Source organism: Carcharodon carcharias, chromosome 2 (assembly GCF_017639515.1).
Source record: "Carcharodon carcharias isolate sCarCar2 chromosome 2, sCarCar2.pri, whole genome shotgun sequence".
Classification (NCBI taxonomy): domain Eukaryota; kingdom Metazoa; phylum Chordata; class Chondrichthyes; order Lamniformes; family Lamnidae; genus Carcharodon; species Carcharodon carcharias.
In genome coordinates this window covers 120,361,717-120,389,511 of record NC_054468.1, presented here as the reverse complement: position 1 = coordinate 120,389,511, position 27,795 = coordinate 120,361,717, and the positions used below count along the sequence as shown (strand labels likewise).

The following is a 27,795-nucleotide window of genomic DNA, read 5'->3' as shown; positions in this document are numbered from 1 at the left end:
TCTTCATGCACCTTGCTATTGATTTTCTGGAATACATGTTGTTATATACTGGAAATATTGATGGGAGATCAAAGGATGTTCTCCACATTTTGCCTCATAGTTAAAGTACAACCACTAACAGGAGTTATCTGTCAGGAGCATGATCCAGTACAGATTCTTCACTGTACCAAATCTTATTTTCCATTGACCTGGAAAATATTGCCAAGATGTTTAATTTCAAACCCAGTAAAAGTGACCGACTGGTTAGGAAACTGGTCTTCAAAAAGAGTTTGAGCTGTTGTTCTGTGAGCTTCAGTGGATAAAGAATCAGGCACAGTGAAAAATAGGTTACCAATCCACTACGTTTTCCACTGCAGACATGGATCAATTTCACCCCTGGGCCATAGGGGGAGACAATAATGTAGTAATAATGTCACTGGACTAGTAATCCAGAGGCCCAGACTAATACTCTGGGGATAAAAGCAAAATAATTTGGATGCTGGAACTGTGAAATAAAAACAGAAAATGCTGGAAAAACTCGGCAGGTCTGGCAGCATCTGTGGAGACAGAAACAGAGTTAACACTTCGAGTCCATATGACTCTTCATCAGAGCTGTGAAGAAGAGTCATACAGACTCGAATTGTTGACTCTGTTTCTCTCTCCACAGGTGCTGCCAGACCTGCTGAGTTTTTCCAGCATTTTCTGTTTTTATTATAAAGCTCTGGGGACATGGGTTCAAATCCCATCTAGGCAGCTGGTGGAATTTAAATTCAAATAATTAAGCCAAAAAAATCTGGAATGAAAGTTAGTGACTATGCAATCACCATCAATGGTTGGAAAAAGCCATCTGGTTCACTAATGTCCTTTAGGGAAGGAAATCTGCTGTCCTTATTTGAACTGGTTTACATGTGGCTCCAGACCCTCTGCAACGTGGATGGCACACAAAGGGCATTTGGGGATGGGCAACCCCCAAATGCCCTTTGTGTGTCAGTGATGCCCACATCCCATGAAAAAATAAAATGAGAAGAAATATTGATAAAACCCCTCAATTACATTTCAATGGTTCAACAGGCTCAGCCTTATTTGTACATGATTTTTATAGATTGAAATGATGCTGATAAAGTAATGATATGAAGAACAATGATTCACCCCCATTTCTAATAATACATTTTTGTATAATTTATTGTAGAACATGAACAGGCATATGCTTAATGGGACAACCTATTAGGAAGTGTGCATGCAGGGAGACAGGTTGGATGGGAGAGATAAGGCAGGAAATTAGGTTAGTTATTGATCTTGAAAGCAGTTAGCTACTTGACTTTTGAGTTGTGTGGCCTCATCCCAGTCCTAGTCTATGAAATTTCTCCTGCATCCCCCTTTGTCAACAATTCAAAGGCTACAACAGAGGTTGGCAATAATTTTACACATAGGATATGTTACGATTCCTATGGGGGAACTGTAAACCAAAAAAACCCAAATTTACCAAATGGCTCCCGCAGATGAAGGAATTACCAACGAGATTTCACTTTTTGTAATTTTACTTTAACACGAATTGGAACCAACATAGATTACACATGAATTAACAGGCCAATGATACTTCAAGTAAAAGCGTAAATTTCACGTTAAATAGTCGATACAACAAAGATATGTCTTACCCAACCACATGAATTCGTATCAATCCCCACAGGCATGTGGCACTAAATAGCTACACTCTTCCACAATGTGCTGTTCATTACTCATGCAGGGTAGGTCAGGAGTCTAAGCAGGCAATGGATTTCACCTCTAAGTTTCACAGGTACGATTATCATCAGCAAGGCACACTTCTCCAAACCTTCTCACCCTCGAGTCATGAAGTTCTTGATGGTGTAGCTTTCCGGAGTTCCTTTTCAACCTACCAATTAATAACACGCCAGTTCACGGTTTGGCCACTTCTGGTAGAAACACCTAGCTCTTTAACGTTTCTGAGATATTCACACTGCTTTCCAGATTTTTGATGTTTTTGGCCAGCTCACCCCCAAGAATTTTTGCTCCTTTTTTGCCAAACAGAAATACTGACCTCTTTTTGAGAGTGACTTGCTTGTTTTCCTCACTAGAATTCTCTGTATTCCTCTTTCTGTCTCTGACTGCTGTGTCTGCATCTGCCTTCACCCTCCAGCTCTCCTACTTATAGCTCTTCTTTGTGTCTGCCAGCTACACAACATCCACATCTTAACTTCCCTCCTACTGGCACTGCTTCCCGGCAAGGGTCACATAGAACAATATTTCCTGTTATCCAAGAAAATTACAATTGGTACCTTTACAATTGATGCAAACCCTTAAAAATCCTTTCCAAATACTCTCAAAAACAATTACAGATTCTCTAGGCATTTTAAAGAAATTACAAATTTTCCTTACTGTACTCCTTCCAGGCCAAAAGCGGTCACAAATAGTTTATCTCAAGTGGGCCTTCATATGATTAGAGTTAGTCTTATGGAAGGTCATCTTCAAGTTATGTTTTTACTAACTTGATTTCTTAAATCTTTAGTGATTTTAACGTGTCTTTAATTTTCTTGGAAATTTTTATTTGTAGGTAAAAGAAACTGATTTGTATGTATGAGGAGGTAATTAAATGGTTTCTCTTAATAGATTGGGAGCTGTTTATCAGTTTCAATGTAACTGTTTAATTAACTGCCGTGCAATTGGAGTCCAAATACTGAATGGCATCAGGCACATGCAGAGGGTAAATTAATAACGTACAAGAGGAGGTTGCATCTGACTATAGGAAGTTGAATGTTTAGCAAGCTGCAATAGGTGGAGTTGGTATTCATGTAGGATGAGATCAAATGGGCCAAAGGACATCCTTCATGTTAAGCCACATTGTGTATAATGGCTAGATGGAATGAATTCTGCACATTTCTTGCAATATTTCAGAAGTCAAGGAGGTTGAATACTGGGGATTTTAATGGTTTCTAAACCACTGGCATTAAATATTTACCGCTGTGTTAAACCTCTGTTGGAAAATGTAAACCAGCACAACAACCTTATGTTATCTAAAACTTAAACATCCATTTCCCACATGGCCATAAGCCCAAACAAGAATTAACTCACAGGCTTTCGAAGCCAGAAGGGCTATTCATGGATTGCTGTTTGCCAATATTAATGCTGCACAAGGGTGTGAGAAACACATGCAGTGTTGTTGTTAAGACACATGGAATTGTCTTCTGATTAGGCTCCTTACAGCTTTCTGAGTTCAATGTTGAGTTCAATAATTTTAGATCGTACACATGGCTTCCATTTTTTCAGACAGCTGGTACTGGTGATAATTCTGCTGAGGCCATTTACACCTCCACTAGACCCATTTATTGTTTCTTTACCTGCCCCATCACCAACTCCTTTTGTCATTTAATCTCTCCTGCCCTCCACCCTATCACAGACCTTCCCATTTTTACCCACCGCCCACCCGCTTTCTCTGCTTGAGCACCTGCTTAAAAACAGGGGCACCTCCCAGTTCTGACCAAAAATTTGACCTGAAACTATCGGGCAGGATTTTCAGCTCCACGGGCGGACGCGCACTCCACACGCACGAGCGTGAAATAGCACACGATGGCGTCTAGCAAGCATCCTGAGGTCATTGCGCACTCGCGCGATATTTCGGTTGGCGGGTGCGCGCGAGAGTCGGCAGCGTGCCCGCCGATAATTAAGAGGGCTATTAAGCCCCTCGATCAATCAAATTGAATTTTTCGCTCCTCACTCAACCTCACGGTTGGCTGGTGGGCAGGCAGATAGGCCAGGCGGCCTTCGCAGTTTTTGAGAAATCTCATCCATGGGTGGATGAGGTTTCGAACAGTGACTAAATAAAACAATAACAATTCCTAAAACTCATATTTCACATGTCCCCATTTGTGCAACAGAGTCACATGTGTGGGTGGGGACATGTTTTCCTTATTTTGAAATCTTTATTTATAACGTTAAAAATCTTCAGCTCCCTGAGGCAGCTCTGTTGCCTTCAGGGAGCTTTCGCTGAGCGCACCCCCCCACCCCACCCCACCCCCCCCACATATGCGCACACTTCAGCGCTTGCGCTCCTCCCGCCCCCACCCTGGCAGCGCTGAGGTTGTCGCCATTAATTGGCCAGCCCAGCGTGAAATTGTGGTCGAGGCCGGATTGCAGGCGGCGGACTGTTGCGTGGCCACTCTTGGGCCCGCCCACCGCGCCCTCCCAACAAGGGGAAAATCTTCCCCATTAACTCTGTTTTCCCTGCACAGATGCTGCCTGACCTACTGAGCATGTTCAACATTTCCTGTTCTTATCTTCAAAATTTATAGCACCTGCTTCATTTAACGTTTTATTGAGGTAGAAATTTGGTTGGGGCCACTTCTCAGCTGTCGAATGAGCGCAGGGAATGATCTCTGTGCCCCAAGATGGCAGCTCGAGTATCACGCAAAATTAGTCCTTGGGCCTCATCCCCAAGGTAGCGGCAATCTGCGAGGAATAACTGGGCACCCTGGAGCAGCTGACCAATCTGACTCCTCCCAATTCACATGTATCTTCTGGAAGGCAAAAAAGGAAGGGGTAGGTGTTGTCTGGCAGTGAAGGTTCTGGTGTAGAGGCAGGACAGGCACCCCTGCTCCCACCACACTTTCCGTTGTTTCCTCCAGAGCTTCTTTGAACACGGCTGGCTAGGCCCCTAAGGGGTGAAAACACTTGGCAAAACCGGCACAATGCAAACGTTGTCCAGTTTTTCATGAACGTTGCCACAGGGCCCTGCAGGTCCCTTTATATTTAACTTGGACAAACACTGATTTAAAGATGAAAAACTAGTAAATGTTCGTAAGATCATAAGATCATAAGAAATAGGAGCAGAAGTAGGCCATTCAGCCCCTTGAGCTGCTCCACCATTCAATGAGATCCTGGCTGATCTGATTTGGCCTTGATGACACTTTGTTGTCTGTCCCCCATAACCCATGATCCCCTTGTTGTTCAAAAATCTGTCTACCTCATCCTTGAATATATTCAATGACCCAGCCTCTACTGCTCTCTGTGGAAGAGAATTCCAAAGCCTGCTGAGAGAAGAAACTCCTCCTCATCTCCATCTTAAATGGGAAACCCCCTTTTCTTCAATGTGTGCCTCCTCATTCTAGATTCCCCCATGAGAGGAAGCATCCTCTCAGCATCTGCACAGAGATTTGGAGGTCCTTGCACATGAATCCCAGCAAGTTAACATGCAGGTACAGCAATCAATTAGGAAGCCAAATGGCAGGTTCGCCTTTATTGCAAATAGATTGACACATAAGTGTAAGGAGGCCTTGCTGTAATTATATAGGATGAGTTTTGATCTCTTTATCTATTTACATATACTCAATATATACTTGCCTTAGAGGAGGTGCAACAAGGGTTCACTAGATCTCATTGAAATGTAGAAATGTATTAGAGGGCTTGACAAGGTTGATTCTGAGAGGATGTTTTTGCCCTGGGTGGAACTGGGGGTCACAGTCTCAGGGTAAGGAGGTACCCATTTATGACTGAGGTGAGGAGAAACTTCCTCATTCAGAGGCTCTTCAGAAATCCTTACCCAGAACTGTGGATTCTCAGTCATTGAGTATATTCAAGACTAAGATCTATAGATTTTTGGGCTCTAAGTGAATCAAGGGATAGTTGGGATAGTTGGATAGGACAGGAAAGTGAGGTTGAGAAAGAAGATCGCCCATGATTTTATTGAATGGCGGAGCTGGCTTGATGGGGCCATAAGGCCTACTTCTGCTCCAATTTTTTATGTTCATGTGCTTATAAAGAGTGAGAGTACATTATGGCGGCAGACATGCCAACAATGTACATCTGGCACAAGGATTTGCAGGCAAAGATTGCTGCCCATTTAACACTTGAAAAACAGGCACAGAGCACAGTGAGTCTCCCCCATAGAATGAACTGTTTCAAAGATTTCAAGTTTGGCAGCAGAGGAAAAAGTCATTTATTGATTTAAGCCATTTGCAAAGAGGGCTTGAACATTTCAATGTTGGTACTTTTAACTTTGGGTTCAATGGCAGGTGAAAAAAAGCAATTCTGATGGACAATAATGCCACATTGTATTTTCCAATGTAGATTCAATGCTGCAGTCAAAGAAAAGCAGGTGTGAGTTAAACACCAATTTAACCTGTTATCACAAAGTGGACCCAATCCAGGTTAGGAAATGTGTTGCTTTTGATCTGCTACAAAAATGACATAACATCTGTTCTGTGGAATAGAATTTCTCTGATACTCACAGAGGTGGCAAGATGGGTACGATAATCGATTGATGCAATGTTCGAGTTCCCCAACACCCAAGTCACGAATCATTAACTCTGCACGATGAACTTCCAGGATGCATTATGGACATAAGAAATAGGAGCAGAAATAGATCATATAGACCTGTTGAGTCTGCCCTGCCATTCAGTCCAACAAATGGTTGATCTTCTGCCTCAGCTCCACTTTTCCGCCCACTCCCCATGTCACTTGGGTTGAGTTTACTGCTGGGAAATTATACAGCTGGAGAGGGCAGGGTGTCCAGCCCAGGTGAAGATCTGTGCCATCATTTTTAACCAGCTGCGGAATTATTGAGGGTCGAGGGTGAAGCTACAATGAAGTTGCACCAATCCAAAAATGCAACGCCTGGAAGTGGAATCGCAGCTACAATGGCGCAAGGGATTTGACTTGGTCAGAAGCTGAGGGAACCCTTTCCCTCACAAGCGAGAAAAGCAAGAATGTCTGCAGGAAATTGTGAACGACCACAATACCATCACGCAAGAGGAAGAAATGGGCCAAAGGTTCATGGGCAGCAAAAATAGGCTTCTCAATATACGACAATATAAAGATAGGCAATGCAGGCATGCAACAGTCTTTACCCTTGACCTATTGCATATTGCTTGTAGTCGAATGAAAGCCACTGAGATAACTGTATATCTCTATCATTGGCTAACACGTGTGGTCATACAGCACATGCTTTGCACATGTAAATTATTACTGGAAATCTTCTTAAAAGCACAAACTTTTTTTAAACACATATCCTGTAAAAATTCTTCAAACATGCCGCATGAAACGTACCACACAAAAAGTGGGATGCATGATGACATCACTGCATGTACTGCTGAGGCTTCTAGTAACTCTGAACTTTCTCCCTCTCTCTGCTTGCAGGGCAAGTTGGGACAGAACCAGACAGGGGAATAGCGTCATAGGAACAGGAGTAAGGCATGCAGCTCCACAAGCCTAAACAGGAGCCACTCTTGGTCTAATTGTTTTGAAGAGTATACAGGCAGTGGAAGAGGGCAAAATCAAAGTTCTACTTATCTTGTCTTCTTTGTTCTCTCAAACAATCATACAACTATATGCTGTAACAGTATGTTGATATACCAGCATCATTTAAGGGTAGAACATGGAGTGAACTCAAAGCCCGAGACAAGACGAACATTTACTGATGACAAAGGAGGATCAAGAATCTGCTGTCCAGTTGACCAGCTCATGTCCTCACTGTAGATTACAGGGCTTCAAACTTTACCGGCCACGTAGAAGAGAGTTTTGGTAATGCAACATCAATGCCCTGCAAAATAATGTAGAGTATGCATGTACCTTTCTAGCCCTGAGTGACTGTGGAGAGGCCCATTTTTCAGATCTATTCTGTTATGCGCTGCCCACTTATCATAACTCTAATCCATCATAGCAGCTCTCCTCACAGCCTTCAGAGACTGTTGTCCTCCACACAGTGGGACGTTCCCTCAGGAATACTCTCATCCAGCTGCTAGATAGTCCTTTGAGCTAAAATGCTCATCGATTCATCCAAATTTAAGGCAACAGAAGGGGGCCGACCAACCTGTTATGCTTAGTCTCACATCTATTCCTCAGCCTCAAGAGGCTCGCCAACTCCCTCTTAAGATTATGTATGGAATCAGCTTCCATCACCTTTTTAGGTGATCCTGATAAGCTTCTGAGTGAAAACAATTCTCATCTCCCTTCTAGATCTTTTACCAATGATTTTAAACCTATGATCTCTGGCTATTGACTCACTCATCAAAGGGAATAGTTTCAATTTTTCTCTATCAAAACCCCTCATCATCTTCTAAACCTCTTCAGTCGCACCTCAACCTTCCCTGTTCCAAGAACAGTCCGAACTTTTTCAACCTCTCCCCATAACTGTAGTCCCTCATCGCTGGTAACCTCCTCAATATCCTTTCGAAGGCCTTTACATCTTTCCTGAAGTGTGGAGCCTTCAATTGTCCACAATGCTCCGGCTGAGGCCTAACCAGTGACTAATAAAGTTCTACTAAGATCTCCTTGCTTTTATATTCTATTTCTCTATTTATAAATTGGACAGGTAATGCAGAAACACAAGGTAATGTTCTGGGAACCCAGGTTCGAATCCCACCATGGCAGATGGTGGAATTTGAATTCAATAAATAACTGGAACTAAAAGTCTAATGACCGTGAAACTTTTGCTGATTGTCGTAAAAACCCATGTGGTTCACTAATGTCCGGGGAGGAAATTTGCCGTCCTTATCTGGTCTGGCCTACATGTGACTGCAGACCCACAGCAATATGGTTGACTCTTAAAAAAAATGACTTCTGAACAAGAGCAATTAGGGATGGGCAATAAACGCTGGCCTAGCCAGCGATGCCCACATCCCACGAACGAATAAAATAAAAACCTAAGTAATCTGCTTTTTAACCACCTAAATAAGTTGTACTGCCAATTTGAAAGGTTTGAGTGTATGAACACTAAGGTTGACATACAAGCATACGAACAAGGAGCAGGAGTACGCCATTCAGCCCCTCGAGCCTGCTCCGCCATTCAATAAGATCATGGCTGATCTGATAGTTACCTCAAATCTGCACCCCACCTACCTATCAGCCCCTTGCTTACCAAGAATCTATCCACCTCCGCCTTCAAAATATTCAAAGACTCTGCTTCCACCACCTTTTCATGAAGAGAGTTCCAAAGACTCATGACTCACTGAGTGAAAAAAAATTGCCTCGTTTCTGTTTTAAATGGGCGACTCCTTATTTTTAAACTGTGCACTCTAGTTCTAGGTTTCCCACAAGAGGAAACATCCTCTGCACATCCACCCTTTCAAGACCCCATTTAAGGATCTTATATGTTTCAATCAAGTCGCCTCTTACTCTTCTAAACTCCAGAGGATACAAGCCTAGCCTGTTCAACCTTTCTTCATAAGACAACCCGCCCATTCCAGGCATTAGTCCAGTAAACCTTCTGTGAACTGCTTCCAACACATTTACATCCTTCCTTAAATAAAGTGATCAATACTGTCTCTCTCTGCTCAACTCTATTTTTCAAAATCCTGCTGGGATTTCCGGGTCCCGCAGCATTCCCGCTGATCCGCCAAATTTCCCATCCTGCCTATGGCACAGTGGTATACAGTCAGGAGGGAGTTGCCCTGGGAATCCTCAACATCAACTCCGAATGTCTCATGGCACCAGGTCAAACATGGGAAAGGAAACCTCCTGCTGATTACCACATACTGCCCACCTTCAGCTGATGACTCAGTGCTCCTCCATGTTGAACACCACTTGGAGGAAGCACTGAGAGTAGCAAGGGTGCAGAATGTGCTCTGGGTGGGGAACTTCAATGTTCATCAGCCAGAGTGATTCCGTAGCACCTTGGCAGGCTGAGCTGGCCAAGTCCTAAAGGACATAGCTGCTAGACTGGGTCTGCGGTGGTTGGTGAGGGAACCAACAAGAGGGAAAAACATACTTGACCTCATCCTCATCAACCTGCCTGCTGCAGATACATCTGTCCATGACAGTATCAGTAGGAGTGACCAGTGCATAGACTTTGTGGAGACCAAGTCCTGTCTTCACATTGAGGACACCCTCCATCGTGTTGTGTGGCACTACCACTGTGTTAAATTGGATAGCTTTCGAACAGATCTAACAACTCAAGGCCAGATAACTGTGAAGTTCTGTGGGCCATCAGCAACAGCAGAATTGTACTCAACCACAAGCTGAAACTTCGTGGCCCAGCATAACCCCCACTCTACCATTACCATCAAGCCTGGGATCAATCCTGGTTCAATGAAGAGTGCAGGAAGGCATGCTAGGAGCAGCACCAGGCATAACTAAAAATGAGGTGTCACCCTGGTGAAGCTATAACATAGGACTACTTTCATGCCAAACAACATAAGCAGCAAGTGATAGTCAGCGTGAAGTGATTCCACAACCAACAGATCAGACCTAAGCTCTGCAGTCCTGCCACATCCAGTCGTGAATGTTGGTGGACAATTAAACAACTCACTGGAGGAGAAGGCTCCACAAATATCCCCATCCTCAATGATGGGGGAGACCAGAACTTCAGTGAAAAGGATAAGGCTGAAGAATTTGCTCCAATCTTCAGCCAGAAGTGCCGAGTGGATGATCCGTCTCTGCATCCTCCACAAGTGCCCTGCATCACAGATGCCAGTCTTCAGCCAGTCTGATTCACTCCACATGATATCAAGAAACGGATGAAGGCACTGGATACTATGGGCCCTGACAATATTCATCAATAGTACTGAAGACTTGTGCTCCAGAACTTGCTGCGCCCCTAGCCAAACTGTCCCAGTAGAGCTACAACATTGGCATCTACCCAGCAATGTGGAAAATTTGCTAGGTATGTCCAATGCACAAAGTCAGGACAGGTTCAACCCAACCAAATTACCACCCCATCAGCCTACTCTCAATCAACAGTAAAGTAATAGAAGGGATCATCAACAGTGCTATCAAATGGCACTTGCTTACCAATAACCTTCTCACTGATGGCCAGTTTGGGTTTCAGCGGGGCCACTCAGCTCCTGACCTCAATACTGCCTTGGTTCAAAACAGCTGAATTCGCAAGGTCAGGTGAGAGTGACAGCCCTTGACATCAAGGCTGCATTTAATTGAATGTGGCATCAAGGAGCCCTAGCAAAGCTGGAGTCAATGGGAATCAGGGGGAAATCTCTTCACTGGTTAGAGTCATACCCTAGCACAAAGGAAGATGGTTGTGATTGTTAGTGATCAATCACCTCAGTCCCAGGACATCACTGCAGGAGTTCCTCAGGGTAGTGTCCTCAGCCCAACCATCTTCAGCTGCTTCATCAATGACCTTCCTTCCATCATAAAGTCAGAAGTGGGGATGTTCACTGATGATTGCACAATGTCCAGCACCATTCACGGCTCCTCAGATACTGAAGCAGCCCATGTACAAATGCAGCAAGACCTGGACAATTTCCAGACTTGGGCTGACAAGTGGCAAGTAACATTCGTGCCACACAAGTGCTAGGCAATGATCATCTCCAACAAGTGAGAATCTAACCATCACCCCTTGACATTCAATATCATTACCATCACTGAATCCCCCGCTCTCAACATCCTGGGGGTTGCCATTGACCAGAAACTGAACTGGGCTAGCCATACATACACAAGATCAGGTCAGAGGCTAGGAATCCTGCAGCGAGTAACTCACTTCTTGACTCCCTAAAGCCTGTCCACCATCTGCAAGGTACAAGTCAGGAGTGTGATGGCATATTCTCCACTTGCCTGGATGAGTGCAGCTCCAACAACACTCAAGAAGCTTGACACCATCCAGGACAAAGCAGTCGCTTGATTGGCACCACATCCACAAACATTCACTTCCTCCACCACCATGGCACAGTGGCAGCAGTGTGTACCATCTACAAGATGCACTGCAGAATCTCACCAAGGCTCCTTTGACAGCACATTCTAAACCCATGATCACTACCACCTAGAAGGACAAGCGCAGCAGATGGACAGGAACACTACCACCTGGAAGTTTCCCTCCAAGCCACTCATCATCCTGACTGGAAATATATCATTGTTCCTTCACTGTTGCTGGATTAAAATCCTGGAACTCCCTCCCTAACAGCACTGTGGGTGTACCTAGACCACATGGACTGCAGTGGTTCAAGAAGGCAGCTCACCACCACCTTCTCAAAGATATTGTCCAGGTTTTCCTGCCTTTGAACATGGACTGCTTCAGTATCTGAGGAGTCACGAATGGTGCTGAACATTATGCAATCATCAGCGAACATACCCACTTCTGACTTTATGATGGAAGGAAGGTCATTGATGAAGCAGCTGAAGATAGTTGGGCTGAGGACACTACCCTGAGGAACTCCTGCAGTGAATTAGGGGTGGGCAATAAATGCTGACGTAGCCAGCGACGCCCACATCCCATGACTGAAATTTTAAAAAGCATGCTTGGGGATGGGGGCGGTATAGCAATCATTGTTTATCAAGCAATTTCCTCTGACGAAAATCGTCAGACGTACTGAGGGCCACCTCACAGCTCAGCACTAGATACTAGCAACAGAACCTGCTCAGTCTCAAGAGGCTCCCATAGACTTTAATGGTTTCAGAATAGCACCACTCCCAGGCCTGTCACCCAATGGGTGATTATATGGGGATTGAAATATTGCAGATCCAGTTTCCCATCCAACACTAGTTCTATTTCCTTTTTAATCGCTTGGGGTTCCACGGCTTTGTTTTTATGAAACACCACTATTTCTGATCCGCTCTCATGTTGCAACCAGTGAACAATTATCTACTAAAAGATCAGGGGCTCCAGGTCTCACTGTTCTTGGGACTTGCGATTATTTCCCCCTTCATAACTGGACGTCTGAACTGCCTTGCCTTTAGAAATTTAACGATTCAATAAATATGAAAAAGCAAATAATTGGCTGTGCCGTAACTGCAACGTATTTGCAGCAAATCCCAATCTACAGTTGGCACCTCACTGAGGGAATGAAAGTTGGACCACGAAGAAAATCACTCGGCTTTCGCGGTGGGTCCATATCTGTGGCTTCAGATGAAACAGTCACTCTGCACCTGCATCACAGTCCGCAAGTCTGAAATTCCTCTGACTCAGGCTAATGGTTACTTCATGACAGCTTCTAAGAACCAACTAGGGAATTCTAAAATTCCTGGCGTTTAGATCACAGTTACAAGTGAAAAGCCACTAACAACCCAAGAATTTTCCTACATTAACTAAATGACAATAACAGTGAAATGGAGAAGGAAAATATGAGACCAGAAAATCTCCAAAGGGCTAAAGGAATTCTTGGAAAGAAATACAATTAAATCGAGACGAAAGGACTGAGTGAAGGTGTAAATTCCCCCAATTCACCCTTAGCATTGCATTTGGTGGCCTTCGAATGAGCACAAATGAAGTGTGAATGACCCAGATGACACAGTTCTGAAGTCAAAGGAAATGGCTCAGCAAAACTACAGCCTGGCTGGTAATGAGGAAATTTGGTGAAAAATCTGGGATTAGTAACACACTGAATCAGTTTGTTATAAAAGGGCTCATTTTTGACTTGATGTTTCAACCAACCGCTTGTTCTTGTGTCCAGTTTTAAAATGCCCTGAGGCACCTCACCGGAACAATTAGCAAACAAAAGTTATCACCAAGTCACAAAGGAGATTTTAGGACAGATGGCCAAATGCTTGGTGAAAGAGGAAGGTTTTAAGGAGGGGAGAGAGAGAGAGAGAGAGAGTCAGACAAGGGGTTTAGAGAGGGAATTCCAGGGCTTAGGGCCCAGGCAGCTGAAGACATGGCTGCCAGTGGTGGAGAGATCAAAATTAATAGATTAAGGGGCCAGAATGGGAGGAGTGCAGAGATCTCAGTGGGTTGTAGGGCTGGGGGAGATTACAAAAGTCGGGCAGGACAAGAGATTTGAAAACGTGGATGGGAATTTCAAAGATTGAGGCATTACTGTGCCAGGAGCCAATAATGTAGATCAGCAAACTGAGGGGTTGATGGGTGAATGGGACTTGGTGCTGGTTAGGATACAGGCAGTAGAGTTTTGAATGAACTGAAGTTTGTGGAGGGTGGATGATGGGAGGCCGGACAGAAGAGTCAATCAATCGTTTCCCTGATGTTGGTGCAGATTTAGAGAAAGCGTTTATCATTTTGCTCACATTGTGTGGCAGAAAGGCATTCATTCTTTGATATTGGCATGCCATGTGCCAGCCTGATGGGATTAGTGTCGATTCAGCAGACGGTCCATATTCATTGACCTCGTCAAGCGACCAACAAAATACTTGCATTTCTTAAGGATTGACTATTGAACCGTGATCCCCTCACTAATTTGTCCCCATTAAAACCATAAGAACTGTAACATTAAAGTGGAGGTATTCATTGGGGAATCCAAAGGAACGTCTTTATTCTTTCATGGGATGCGGGTGTCACTGGCAAGGACAGCATTTGTTGCCCATTCCCAAATGCCCTTGAGTTATGTGGCTGCTAAGTCTTTTCAGAGTGCAGTTAAGAGTCAAGCACACTGCTGTGCATCTGGAATCACACAGAGCGGGTAAGAATGGCAGATATCCTTCCCTGAAGGACATCTAGTGAACTAGATGGGTTTGTATAACAGTCAATGATAGCTTCAGGGTCACCATTACTGAGACTAGTTTTCAATTCCAGATTTATTAATTGAATTTAAATGCCACCAGCTATCATGGTGGAATTTGGACCCATGTCCCCAGAGCATTAAGAAGAAAGCAAAATATTGCAGATGCTGGAAATCTGAAATGAAAACAGGAAATGCTGGAAAAACCCAGTAGGTCTGGCAGTACCTCTGGAGAGAGAAATGGAGTTAATGTTTTGAGTCCATACGACTCTTCGTCAGAGCTTTGACGAAGAGTCATATAGATTCGAAACATTAACTCTGTTTCTCTCTTCACAGATGCTGCCAGACCTACTGAGATTTTCCAGCATTTCCTGTTTTTATTTCCCAGAGCATTAGCCTGGACCTCTGGATTACCAGCCCAGTAATGTTACCACTACACCTCCATCTCCCTAGCTGTGTAACTTCATATATTATATCAGAAAGTAGTATTCTGTAGGGAGTAGAAACATCTGAAGTTCTTCTTGGCTATGGATGAGTTTACAGGCTTCCTTGTTAGTTTTAATCAAATAGGGGATGGTCACACTACTGTCCGGAAACTATGATATTTTTTCCTAATATTATTGTGGGATATTTTAAAGCAGGCTTATATGTGTGCGTGTGTGTGTTTTTATGGTTCTGTGTGTGTGGCTAATTTAATTAAACTAGATTGCAAAGTTTAAATTATCAAAGAAGTGAGGTGTAAAACAGATTGAAATAGAGATGAATAAGCCAGGGGTGAGGCCTCAGCAGAGATGGTGTGAATGAAATTTGCATTTTTAGATAAGTGGAGAAGTGTTTGATTTTCAAAGGGACATGGGAAATGTTTACAACTGGCAAGATAAATAAGGCAATGTTATTACCTTGATTTTTCCCAGAAGTGCTGGCCATAATGAGAACATAAAAGATTTTTATATTCTGGGAGAAGCAACTTCTAAAGACAAGTGGAAACAATGGGATTTATAAATCAAAAGGGATGAAATATATTTTTTAAAAGATGGAGGGCTGTGTGAGGTGTGGCTGTGTGAGATCTGGAAAGGTGGCTATGTGAAACAGACTTGGGAAAAGCCTCTAGCCTGCAGACGTTTGCTGTCCCAGTAACCAAAGTTGTGTTAAAAGCCTTTGGAAGTTCATTGTCCAGTGGGCGCTTGTGATAAAATTGCTGGATGACTTTATAAATTTGGAATCTATTTGAACTGCTGCCTTAAAGGTGGTGTGTAATTGATGGTCTGGTTAAGTAGAAATTTTGGTAACTGTTGTATCTGTGTAACTGTAATCTTGTGTGTGTCTAAGTTTTATTCTTCTTTTGTTAATAAATGTTTTAATTTAATCTTTAAAATCTCTAAAGGTGGTAGTGGACACATTGCCTCCTATTTCAGTGCACAAGCCTTCTCGAAATAAATATAAATTTCAAAATCATTGTGATAGTGTGGCCAAGTTTACCTTGTGGATTTGGTCAGAATGGCAAATACCACCTACCGTATCAGAACACTATGGCAGTTTAATCCAACACCTGACTGGTGTTGTCAGTCGATTATCTTCAATATCCTCCACTACTTGTTTAAAATAACAAACATGAATTCAATGCAAAAGAGAGAAGTGAGAGATGGAACATGGGCTGGTGATTCCTTATCATTTGTAAAATTACCCTCATAAACCACAAGGAGTTAATTCTTAATTTTCCCATTAGGTACTTAGAAAACCATATCCAAAGCCACAATGAACTGTGCGAGGGTGTTTATTCTCTCAGATAGCATAGGGTAAATGCATATCTTGCAAATGTATGGAACCATGTGCTGGTATGGTGGCTTATCAGTGACATGGATCAGGTTGGACTGAGTGGTCAGTTTTCATGTTGTAACTGTTCTGTATTTCTATGTTGTGCTGAGAAGATCAGCGATACAATTCCAAAGAGTGTGCAGGAACAGAGGAACCTGGGGGTGCACGTGCATGGATCTTTAAAGTTAGCCGGACATGTTGCGAGTGGTTAGAAAAGCATGTGACTTCATAAGTAGAGGCATTGAGTACAAAAGCAGGGAAGTCATGTTGAATCTGTATAAAACATCGGTTAGCCACAACTAAAGTATTGTGTCCAGCTCTAGTCACCACACTTTAAGACAGATGTAGGGTCCTTGAGAGGGTGCAGCGGAGATTTACCAGAATGGTTCCAGGAATGGGGAAGTTTTAGCTACAAGGTTAGGTTGGAGAAACTGAGACTGTTCTCCTTGGAGCAAAGGAGATTGAGGGGAGATTTGATTAAGTGTACAAGATTATGGCAAGTTTGGATAATATAAACAATGGTAAGCTGTTCCCATTAGCTGATGGTCCAAGGATTAAGGGACACGGATTTGGACAAAGAGTTGCAATGGGATTGAGAGAAAGAAATTTATTTATGCAGCGAACGGTAATGACCCAGAACTCACTGCCCATGAGGGTGGTGGAAGCAGAGATGATGGATGATTTCAAAAGGAAATTGGATGGGCACTTGAAGGAAATAAACTTGCAGGGCTACAGGGGTAGACCGGGGAAAAGGTCTGACTGGATTGATCCATAGTGAGCTGGCATAGGCTTGATGGGCCAAATGGCCTCTTTCCATACAGTAAGTGACTCTATGACTCTAAGATATTGGTGCAACTTCCTCTTCAGTCTTTGCAACCCATCAAAGATTGAAGTATAAATAAAACTACAATGAGTGGCCCTGCAATTCATGAAGAAGGGAAGGTCAAGGCAAGTGAAAACCTACTGTGGCTTTGATTTGAGGCAGTTTTACTCAATTCGATAAAACACCCTCTTGCTACATCTTATAATGAAGTCCTGTAACATATAAATAATAGCTAGTGTGCCTTCCTAACAGCACTGTGGTTGTACCTACACCACATGGACTACAGCAATTCAAGAAGGCAGTTCACCACCCCCTTCTCAAGGGCAATTAGGGATGGTCAATAAATGCTGGCATAGCCAGCGACGCCCACATCCCATGAAAGAATGGAAAAAATGTGTGTTTATACACACACAGACACACACACACACACACAATGGTCAGTGTGGAAGGAACAATGGTATAAGTTCAATCCCACAAACAAAAATTAAATAGTTTCAGGTTAAATGATGGATGTGAGCCTGGTTATTAGTGTGTCAATCAGCAGACTAAGGAGGTAAGTTGATGGCCATATGATATTCATCTGAGATCATTACAAGGAAGCAGATGGAAATTAATTCAGTCTCATTACAAAGAACTGAATGTGATACAAGGAAATAAAGGCAGTAAGAGGTTTCTGAACCTCTTGCCCTCTCAAAGTTAACAGAGATGTGAAAATATTCCCTGCATAAGTTAATAACATTTCATAAGGCAGATGCAAGAATTGCCTATTGACCTCCTCAAGCAGCCCCTCAAATCGACAGCAACTCCAATGGATTTTGTATAATTTTATAAGGCGTGTCTGCCAACTCATGTATTTAATGAGGTAGCAAAGTGTTCTCTCCCAGAGTCCTTTAACTGAACAAGTATTCCCATCCATCCCTAACCTGTAACTGTCTAATAGTTGCAGAACCATATCTGTCATTAGGATGGAATGCAGCCCTAGTGGTACACAGTAGCCAAGAACAACCTTCCCTTAGTCATTTACTTCCTTCAACTCTACTTTTGCCTCTTTCATCTAAACTCCTCCATTTTCCCCTTTATTTCTGCTACTCAGCACATATAGTTTGCACCCCTCTCCATGAAATTCTTTGACGCAACTTCCTCTACATAAGAAGCACCAAGGAAATGTTAAATGTTGTTGGTTTGCACTGACTATCTGCTCAAATTTGTGAAGGGAATTTCATTGGGACCTTTGTCTATGCAACTTTCCTCGATTCTAACTTTTCTGAATGATGGGATGTTCTGTCTGAAAGTAAAAAATTCAGTCCCGTAATTCCGGATGGAAAATGAACGTGCATGGCCCATTTTTCAGAGCTAAATCCAAGATGTGTATTTCATTTCTGTAAGCTCCTGGTTGGTGAAAATGAGGCAATATAGTGCAAGCTAGTTACTGGTGTCTGTGAGAAATAAATGTTTTTGTTTGATACGTTCTTGGGAATATTGTGTTATCCTGTGAAAAGACTGTGCGTGTCTATGTGTGTGTGCACACACGCATGTGTGTGTATGATTTAATTAAGCTGAGCAGCGATTAATAAGAGACAGGCTATCTTGGGGGGGGAGTTAAAACATGAAAACGATAGAGTTCTTAGGCTTAAGGCACAATTGAATAGGTTAGATCTAACATTTGCATTTTTAGATAAGTAGGGAGTTTGTTTGAATATCAAAGGTAAGTCAGAGGCGAGAAGAAACATGTTTGCATTTTGCAGAAGTTCCATGGGCAAATAGAAGTAGGGATATTATATTTTATTGACCCAAAAGCAAAGACAAGATGGAAATATGAAAGATCTTATATTTGGAAGGATTTGAGTTTCAATGAGGTATGAGAACACTGGAACCTGAGAAGAAAGGGTAAATAGGGATTTCAGAGTTTCCATGGAGTGCTTAGTGTAGCTGTTTTAAGCTGTAGCTGTTGAACAGAGGTGTGAGATGTAGCAGCTGGAAGTATAGCTGGAGCTGTGGGTTGAAAGAGGATGCAGTTTGAATCAACTATCCAGTCAAGCCAGAGAAACCAGAGAACTGCAAAAAGCAGTTATATTCTGAAGCTTGGATTTTCCAAGTGGAGTAGAAGAGAGTTACAGGTAATGTGGTATGCCTTTATTGAAGCTACAGCAGTTTGCCTTGGATAATATTATTGGATTTTTATAGTTAAACATCTAAAAGGGAGTGTTGCCTGGAAGGTGTTTCCTTTTGGGTCTGACCAAGTATGGAGTCTTTTTAGGGAAATGTTTGTAAGACAAAGGCCTGACTTCTTCGTTCATTGGGCGCGTGTGATCAGCAGGCCTGGGTGCGGACAGGAAAGGGCTTCAGGCCATGATCGGCCCCCGACCGTGATTTCATGCTGGCTGGCCAATTAACCACCAGCCAGTCTGAAACGTGTGCTGATGAATGCTCGGCGCTTCTGGGTGGGGGTGAGCGGCGCCGACCTAACGGAGGATGCAGGTGGACGCTTTTGAGCGAGCTCCATGAAGGCAGGCAGCCACCCCAGGGAGCCGCAGACCTCCACAGACTAAAGGGAACAACAGAAATGCTGCAAATATGTCCACGCAGCACAATCAAGCACCTGAAAGCATACCTCACAAAAAAAAACAGTTCCCAGATATCTCGTTTTTATTTTATTTCTCCAAGGAGATTTCATCCCGCCCTGGATCGAGGTGTGAGCAAAATTGTGAATGCCGCCTGGGGGCAAGGTTCGCCCGCCAAGTGTAAATGTGGACGGGCCACGTAAAATCACTGTTAGCTGCATCATTAATGGGCATAATTGCCTGCTTAATTGTAGGCAGGCATGCTTCCAGCTGCCACACGTGCCCACCGAGCAAAGTTTCACACGAATGCGTTATGACGTCGGGGCACTTGCCCAGCATCATCGCGCACTATTTCATGCCCGTGGGGGTCGGGTGAACATCTGCCCACAGGGCAATAAATTCTGGCCTAAGTTTGACCGTGTAACCTTGTGCGCTTGAGTTTTCTTTTCCTCTTGTTAATAAAACTTACTTTTAATTTTTAAAATTCTTGCTGCTGAGATCAGTACAACTTCTTCTCATCTTCAGAATGCAAAAAAAAAGGGGGCGCCAAGTTTCCCTCTGGGATTTGGATTGTGCAGCGATTAACGTCGGCTGTGGTCATAACGGTGTCTAATAATTTAACTGTATATTATTAATGTTTCCCTCTCCTCAGGCACTGACCCTCTCTCCTTTTCAAAACTGCTGTCATCAGCCCTTCAGCACAAAGCCCACATTCAATTCCTCCATCCATGTAAACAATTAGTGCTCATTTTGACCTCTCTTTCCCCTCTAAAGTTGCTGAAGATGCTGTTGCCTCCATAATCTGTGCCCACCTTTCCTGCAACTCCATGTTTGACTCTCTCCAATTCTGCCTTGCCACAATACCAAAACAGCACCGACAACATCCCTACCAAATCATGCTGACATACTTGTTATCCCCGTCATTTTTTAATGGATGTGGGCACCACTGGCAAAGCTGGCATTTGTTCTCCATCACTAAGTTCCCTGAAGTGGCGGTCTTCTTGAATGACACTTTGTAATGGTTTGATCAAGGCCAGGCCAAATTCATGAAGAAGCAAGAATCAGAACAAACAGGAAAAAGGAAGACAAATTTAAAAGGCCACTAAATAATAAAACCTTATTCAAGATTAAAGCAGCGAAAATGCTTCTTTTTATGTTGTTCTCTGGTTGCACCATATACATGGACCTAGATACATGCAGACACACAAATCAATTATTTAACTTTATGGTTATTATGATTTTATGGTTGAAATTAATTATAGCACAATCATTTCTTATGGTAGTCTCCAAGATTGTATATTATTAATCATTAAACCTAAGTGCTGCTGCCTCATACAAATACCTGTTGGTGTCTATTATTGCCGACACATACTCCAGTTGCCGACTGGTTACCTTAGGCATTCCCTTAATAAATAATTGCTCTTAAGACAGGCAACCAGTGCTTCCTAAGATTATTCTGTCAAGGATTTTGCCTTTGACTTGTCGCTATAAATGATAATTCCTCAATGAACTTACCCGATGGACTGTAAGATACAAATGCGACGGGGCTACCTTCTTAACTGATTATTTCTTTTCCCCCTTTTCTATCTGTCACCAAAAAGTCTCAAGAATGAAGGACAGCAGCTGACGCTGGCTGTGTCAGTATGGCCACAAGGAAGAATAAAAGCTGCGAAACTCCTGGAGGCAAGAGGCAGCTGCTCCATTCCTTTCCCTTCCACACCCACAGGAGTTGATTTTCTGACAGCACGACAGAGCTCATTAAATCAAATCCCACTGACTGGGTGAAGGAATGTAAATTAGCCCTTCTCACTGAAGCACATGTATACTCCACAAATTCACCAGTAGGCTCCCTGTATGTGGCTTTTAAAGCTGGGTGGCAAATGTATTTGTGACCTTAAGGAGCAGGGCTGTTAAATTGACCTTGGTTGCTTAACTGAAACTATATACGTGTAAATCCAATGTAAATCCCTTTCCTTTTACAACTTCTCTCCCACTGGAGTTTAGATCATAAGAAGGTTTACAAGAAGCCAGGATTCATTTTTGGACAAAGAGCCCTGACACCAAAAACATATTTCTATTTGAAATTTTGGTAATTTAACCTTGAAAAAATACTCTTGAAGTGAATTAATGGGGGTGATGTAATCAATGTGAACAAACTGTAGGTAAGACCTCAGAGCAATCCAATACAAGAGGTATTGTAATGGCAAGACGTACTTTACTTTGCTGGTTGAGTTCCTGATAGAAGTGTTCAGAACTTTCATGGGATGATATATTCAACAAATCTTTGTTTTAAATTTGGCTAGTTCTATTTTTCTAAATTGTTTATTTATTAAGTTAATATACTAACTACTGTTCTACTCGATAATAGTTTAATTTGTTAGTTTTAATCTGTGAACCTCCAAAAAAATTAAGAATGGCTTAGATGGACCATCAATTTTTAACTTTTTGTTCTCATGTGACATGTTGTTAATGACCCTCTTGAGCCCTGTTGAAACATCTCTTGAAGTGAGCCCTGACAAGCTTCTTTATTTGTTAGGGTAGATGGAGGAAGTATTTCCACTGTTTGGGGGTGTTGGGGCATCCAGAAAAGGCGGCATAACCTTAAAAAATCTTTATTTTCCACTTCAGGTTATTTCTCCGTTCTTCTCTCCTCTCCTCCCCTTCTGTCCATTCTGCACAGCACTCGATGAAGAGAACTGTCCCTGCTTACAAGCTCTGGTCCAGAGGATTTTTGACGTTGCTCTTCCTCTATGTTGGGTGGGAGCATGGGGCCTGATTTTCAAAACACTTTGGGGGTGCGGAATAAAGATCCCATTCCTAGACGGCATCTCTGGGTCCCGACGACTCCAGGACATGCTCCAATTTCCAAAATGAGGGCGGGAGGTAGAGAGGGAATGGGAAACCCCCTCGCCTCCAATTATTGGCCTGTTAAGCTCCTTGAGGAGCTGGCTAATGCACCAGGGAGAACGAGAGTGGAATTTTCAATCAGCAAATCAGTGAACACAAACAGTCTGGTGCACGTTGCAGCATATTTGTCAGGTTCAATGTGGGGAGCAGGTGAAGTTTTTTCTTCATAAGGTGAAGAATCTCAGGATCTGGAGGAATTTTACACCGTGTCGTACGCATTACCTCTTATTTGGCCACTTTTGTGCTCAATGAGGCTGCTAGCCTTCTAATGTTCTATATCTTCTCCTTTGCAAGACAGCAACAGGCCTCATCATGGGTACCATCTGCTCTTCACACATGTGCTCTGCAGGAAGCTCCCGCCTCTGTCTTGGTGTCACTAACTGGGCACCAAACTCACCTTTGGCTCCGTTAGGACATTTACATTCAAAGATAGCACCACGTGAGGTCACAGGTGTGGCACAGGATCGGGACCCAGAAATTAGCTGATGATCAGGTTCCCAACCCCGATTTGAAAATCAACCTCTTGGTGCCTTGGAGTCCATTAGTAGTGCTAATGCAGTCGGGTGTCTTCCCAGAACGACTGGTGGCCAATTTGCAGGTTCAGTCTTACCTGGGCCATGATATCTGCTAGCAGCCTGCAGAAACTGAATTCCACAACGTGAATAGCAAGGACTCTTTCACATGCATCAAGCTGCTAAAGCCTAACCAAAAATGGAGACCAATATAAAAATAGCTGAGTGAGTTACAGCCTCGAAGGACATTCAGTCTCTTCCTGTTCATTAATTTTGTAAGTTGCTATGGGACAGGCCACTGAGAAGTTAATGAGAACAGTTACAAGTTACTTATTTAAAGTAAAGTAATTGTACTAATCTAAAAAGAAAAACTTGCACATATATAACAACAATAACTTTCATTTATAGAGTATTTATCATGTCTCAGAAAAACCCCGAAGGGTTTTATGTGAAATAAATTAATTTGAATGCAGTCACCATTCTTCTCCAGGTGCTTACTGCAGCCATTTTGTGCATAGCAGCAACAACAACAGCAAGTTGCATTTATATAGAGCCTTTAATTTAGTAAAATGTCCCAAGGTGCTTCACAGGAATTTGGCAGATCAAGTGATGAGATCTTGGCCCAGGGTGACCAAAAGTTTGGCCAAAGACGTAAGTTTCAAGGGGCGTGAAAAAGACAGAAAGCTGGAGGGGTGGAATTCCAGAACTTCGGCCCAGGCAACTGGAAGCCTGGTCACCAGTGGCGGAGCGATTAAAATTGGGGTGCTCAAGAGGCCAGAATTAGAGGAGAGCAGAGGAAGAGATGACAGAGAATGGGGGGTTGGTGAGATCATGAATTAGGGTGACTAAATGTATTCCTGGAGGTTTCATCATATGGCTTGACCCGCCCCACTTCAGCCATCAGTCGGCCAACAATTGGAAAGCAAAAAAACTTATTACCCAACTGGATGATGATTGAACACCAGCCAAACAGGCCTTTTTTTTACCCATTTCCAATATTTCTTTTATCAAAAACAGAAAATGCTGGAAAAACTTTGCAGGACTAGCAGCATCTGTGAAGAGACAAACAGAGTTAACGTTTCTGGTCTGTATGATCCTTCTTCAGAGCTGGAGAGAAGTGGAACTGTGATGAAATTTATACTATTTAGTCGGGGGTGGAGCAGTTGAAGTTGGATAGAAGGCCAGCAATAGGTGGGGGCAAAGGAAATATTGACGAAGATGTCATGAACAAAAGGACAAAGGGAGTATTAATGGTAGTGGTGAGGGCTAAAAAATGTTCTGTTAGTGGCTTAAAGATAAGAAAGCAGAATGTGATAATAGCAGAACAAGGGTAAGCACTCTGTGAAAGAACAACATGGAACAAGTAACAGATGGCCTTATTGGGGGGATGGAGGGAGGGGGTGGTGGTGGGGAAAAAGGATAGAAAATGGGATAAAAAGTGGCTATAAAAATGGGGATAAAACAATGAATAAATGAATAATAATAAAACCAAATAAAAATAAAAATAAGTGGATAAAAGATAAAAGGGAATGTACAAAAAAGGGATTTGAAAAGGGGTGTAGATAGAGGAGAGAGTTCATGGTCTGAAGTTAAAACCAAAAAACTGCAGATGCTGGAAATCCAAAACAAAAACAGAAATACCTGGAAAAACTCAGCAAGTCTGGCAGCATCGGCGGAGAAGAGCAAAGTTGACGTTTCGAGTCCTCATGACCCTTCGACAGAACTAAGTAGAAATAGGAAAGGGGTGAAATATAAGCTGGTTTTAGGGGTTGGGGGGGTGGAGAAGTTGGGGTGGGGGGGTGTTGTTGGTCTGAAGTTGTTGAACTGAATATTCAGTCCGGAAGGCTGTAAAGTGCCTAGTCGAAAGATGAGCTGCAGTTTGTGTTGGGTTTCACTGGAACATTGCAGCAGGCCAAGGACGGACATGTGAGCATGAGAGCAGGGTGGAGTATTGAAATGGCAAGCGATAGGGAGCTCTGGGTCATGCTTGCGGACAGACCGGAGGTGTTCCGCAAAGTGGTCACCCAGTCTGCGTTTGGTCTGTCCAATGTAGAGGAAACTGCATTGGGAGCAACGAATGCAGTAGACTAAACTGTGGGAAGTGCAAGTGAAATACTGCTTCACTTGAGAGTGTTTGGGCCCTTGGACGGTGAGGAGAAGGGAAGTAAAGGGGCAGGTGTTGCACCTTCTGTGATTGCATGGGAAGATGCCATGGGAAGCAGATGAGGTGCTGGGGGTGTTGGAGGAGTGGACCAGGGTGTCCCAGAGGGAACGATCCCTGCAGAATGCCACCAGAGTGGGTGAAGGGAAAATGTTTTTGGTGGTGGCATCATGCTGGAGTTGGCGTAAATGGAGGAGGATGATCTTTTGAATGCAGAGGCTGGTAGAATGAAAAGTGAGGCCAAGGGGGGCCCTATTATGGTTCTGGGAGGGAGGGGAAGGTGCGAGGGAAGAGGCACGGGAGATGGGTTGGACACGGTTGAGGGCCTTGTCAACCACAGTTGGGAGAAAAACTCGGTTAATGAAGAAGGAAGACATGTCAGAAGCACCGTTTTGGAAAGTGGCATCATCGGAATAGATGCGACGGAGGCGAAGGAACTGAGAGAATGGGATGGAGTCCTTACAGGGAGCAGAGTGTGAGGAGCTGTAGTCGAGGTATCTGTAGGAGGTAGCGGTCTTGTAATAAATATTGGTGGACAGTCTATCACCAGAAGTGGAGACAGAGAGGTCAAGGAAGGGAAGAGAAGTGTGGACGAGAGCATGAAGCAGTACCGAAACAATTATCAATGTACCAAGAAAAGGGTTGTGGGAGAGGCGCTGAATATGACTGTAATGAGGAATGTTCCTCATACCCTATAAAGAGACAGGCATAATTGGGGCCCATGCTGGTACCCATAGCCACACCTTTTATTTGGAGGAAGTGAGAGGAGTTTAAGGAGAATTTGTTCAATGAGAGAACAAGTTCAGCCAGACGGAGGATTGTGGTGGTGGATGGGGATTGTTCAGGCCTTTGTTCAAGGAAGAAGCGGAGATCCCTCCTGGTGGGGGATGGAGGTGTAGAGGGATTAGACGTCCATGGTGAAGCAGAGGCGGTTGGGGCCAGGGAACTGGAAATTGTTGACATGATGTAGAGCATCAGAGGAATCGTGGATGTAGGTGGGAAGAGACTGGACAAGGGGAGAGAGAACAAGTCAAGCTAGGAAGAAATGAGTTCCGTGGGGTAGGAACACGTTGACATAATTGGTCTGCCGGGACCATCCTGTTTGTGGATTTTGGGAAGGATGTAGAAGCGGGCTGTCCGAGGTTGGGAGACTATGAGGTTGGAAGCTGGGGAGGAAAGATCTCCAGAGGAGATGAGGTCAGTGACAGTCCTGGAAACAATGGCTTGATGTTCAGTGGTGGGGTCATGGTCCAGGGAGAGGTAGGAGGAAGCGTCTGAGAGTTGGAGCTCAGCATCTGTGATGTAGAGGTCAGTACGCCAGACAACAACAGCACCACCCTTGTCAACAGATTTAATAACAAAGTCAGGGTTGGACATAAGAGAACCAGTTCAGAAGGAAACAGGTTAGAGTGGGTAAGAGGAGTAGAGAAATTGAGAAGGCTGATGTCACACCAGCTGTTCTCAATGAAAAGATCAAGAGCAGGTAAGAGGCCAGAGGGAGCTGTCCAGATGGAGGGTGAACACTGGAGGTGGGTGAAAGGATCTGTAGAATTGGGGGGAGGACTCCTGCCCAAAGAAGTGAGAATGGAGACAAAGGCGGCGGAAGAAAAGTTCAGCATCGTGCTGAGCCCGAAATTCATTGAGGTGAGGGCGTAAGGATATGAAATGTGTCCTTTGCTGAGCACAGAACGTTCAGCATCAGAGACGGGAAGGTCAGGGGGTATGGTGAATACACGGCCGGGGCTGGGATTAGAAGATGAGATGGGGCCAGAAGTACGGGCAGGGGTGGAAGGTTCTGGATGGCGTTGGTATCAATGAGTTGTTGGAGCTTGTGTTCCATAACATCTGAAAGAAGAGAAAAGGTTTCTTGTTAAGGCATCAGATAAGATGAAGAATAAAATGAAACTGGGGGCAAGGACAGCTTAGAGATGGGGTGTGTTGGTGTTGCTGGAGGGAGAGGTCGAGTGTGTTCATATGGCGGCGCATGGCACTGAGTGTGGATCTCAGGATGCGTCAAGAATAGCAGTCCAAGGAGTGTTGTATGTCCCAGAGATACCTGTAATCCTGGGTGGGTTTGAAACATGAGGGATGGAACTTCAAGTTGAAATCTACGTGGGGTAGGTCGGAGATGGAGACAGTCATTGAGGAAGGAAATATGGCTGTGAAAGTGAGTTTTGATAAATACCTTGTCGAAAACCAGGAGCAAAATGGAAAGCAATGAAGGTGAACAGGGCAAAAGAGACAAACGGAAATCCTGTTGGAGAGAAGAGCAGTACTTCTTCAAGGGAGGCATTCCTGGAAGAGAAATGGCAGAGATTTAAGCACTAAGATAAAATCAAAATACTGCGGATGCTGAAAACCTGAAACAAAAACAGAAAATGCTGGAAAAACTCAGCAAGCCTAACAGCATCCGTGGAAGGAGAAACAGAGTTAACATTTCAATTCCGTATCACTCTGAAGAAGAGTCATACAGACTCGAAACATTAACCCTGTTTCTCTCTCCACAGATGCTGTCAGGCCTGCTGAGTTTTCCAGCATTTTCTGTTTTTGTTTCAGATTTCCAGAATCCATGGTATTTTATTTTTATCCAATATTTTTATATCTTGTAAAGAGAAATGTTCAAAGAAAATGACAAAGTGAAACAATCTTTTTTAATTTCCCAATGATTTTTTTCTCCAGGGTTGCACAC

The 27,795-nt window shown here is 43.5% G+C and overlaps 1 long non-coding RNA gene across 2 annotated transcripts in view; it reads right to left on the bottom strand.

Annotated features, from left to right (window-relative positions):
- Window positions 1–27,795, bottom strand: part of LOC121291540 — a 96,313-nt gene that overhangs the window by 7,011 nt on the left and 61,507 nt on the right. The window lies entirely within an intron of this gene.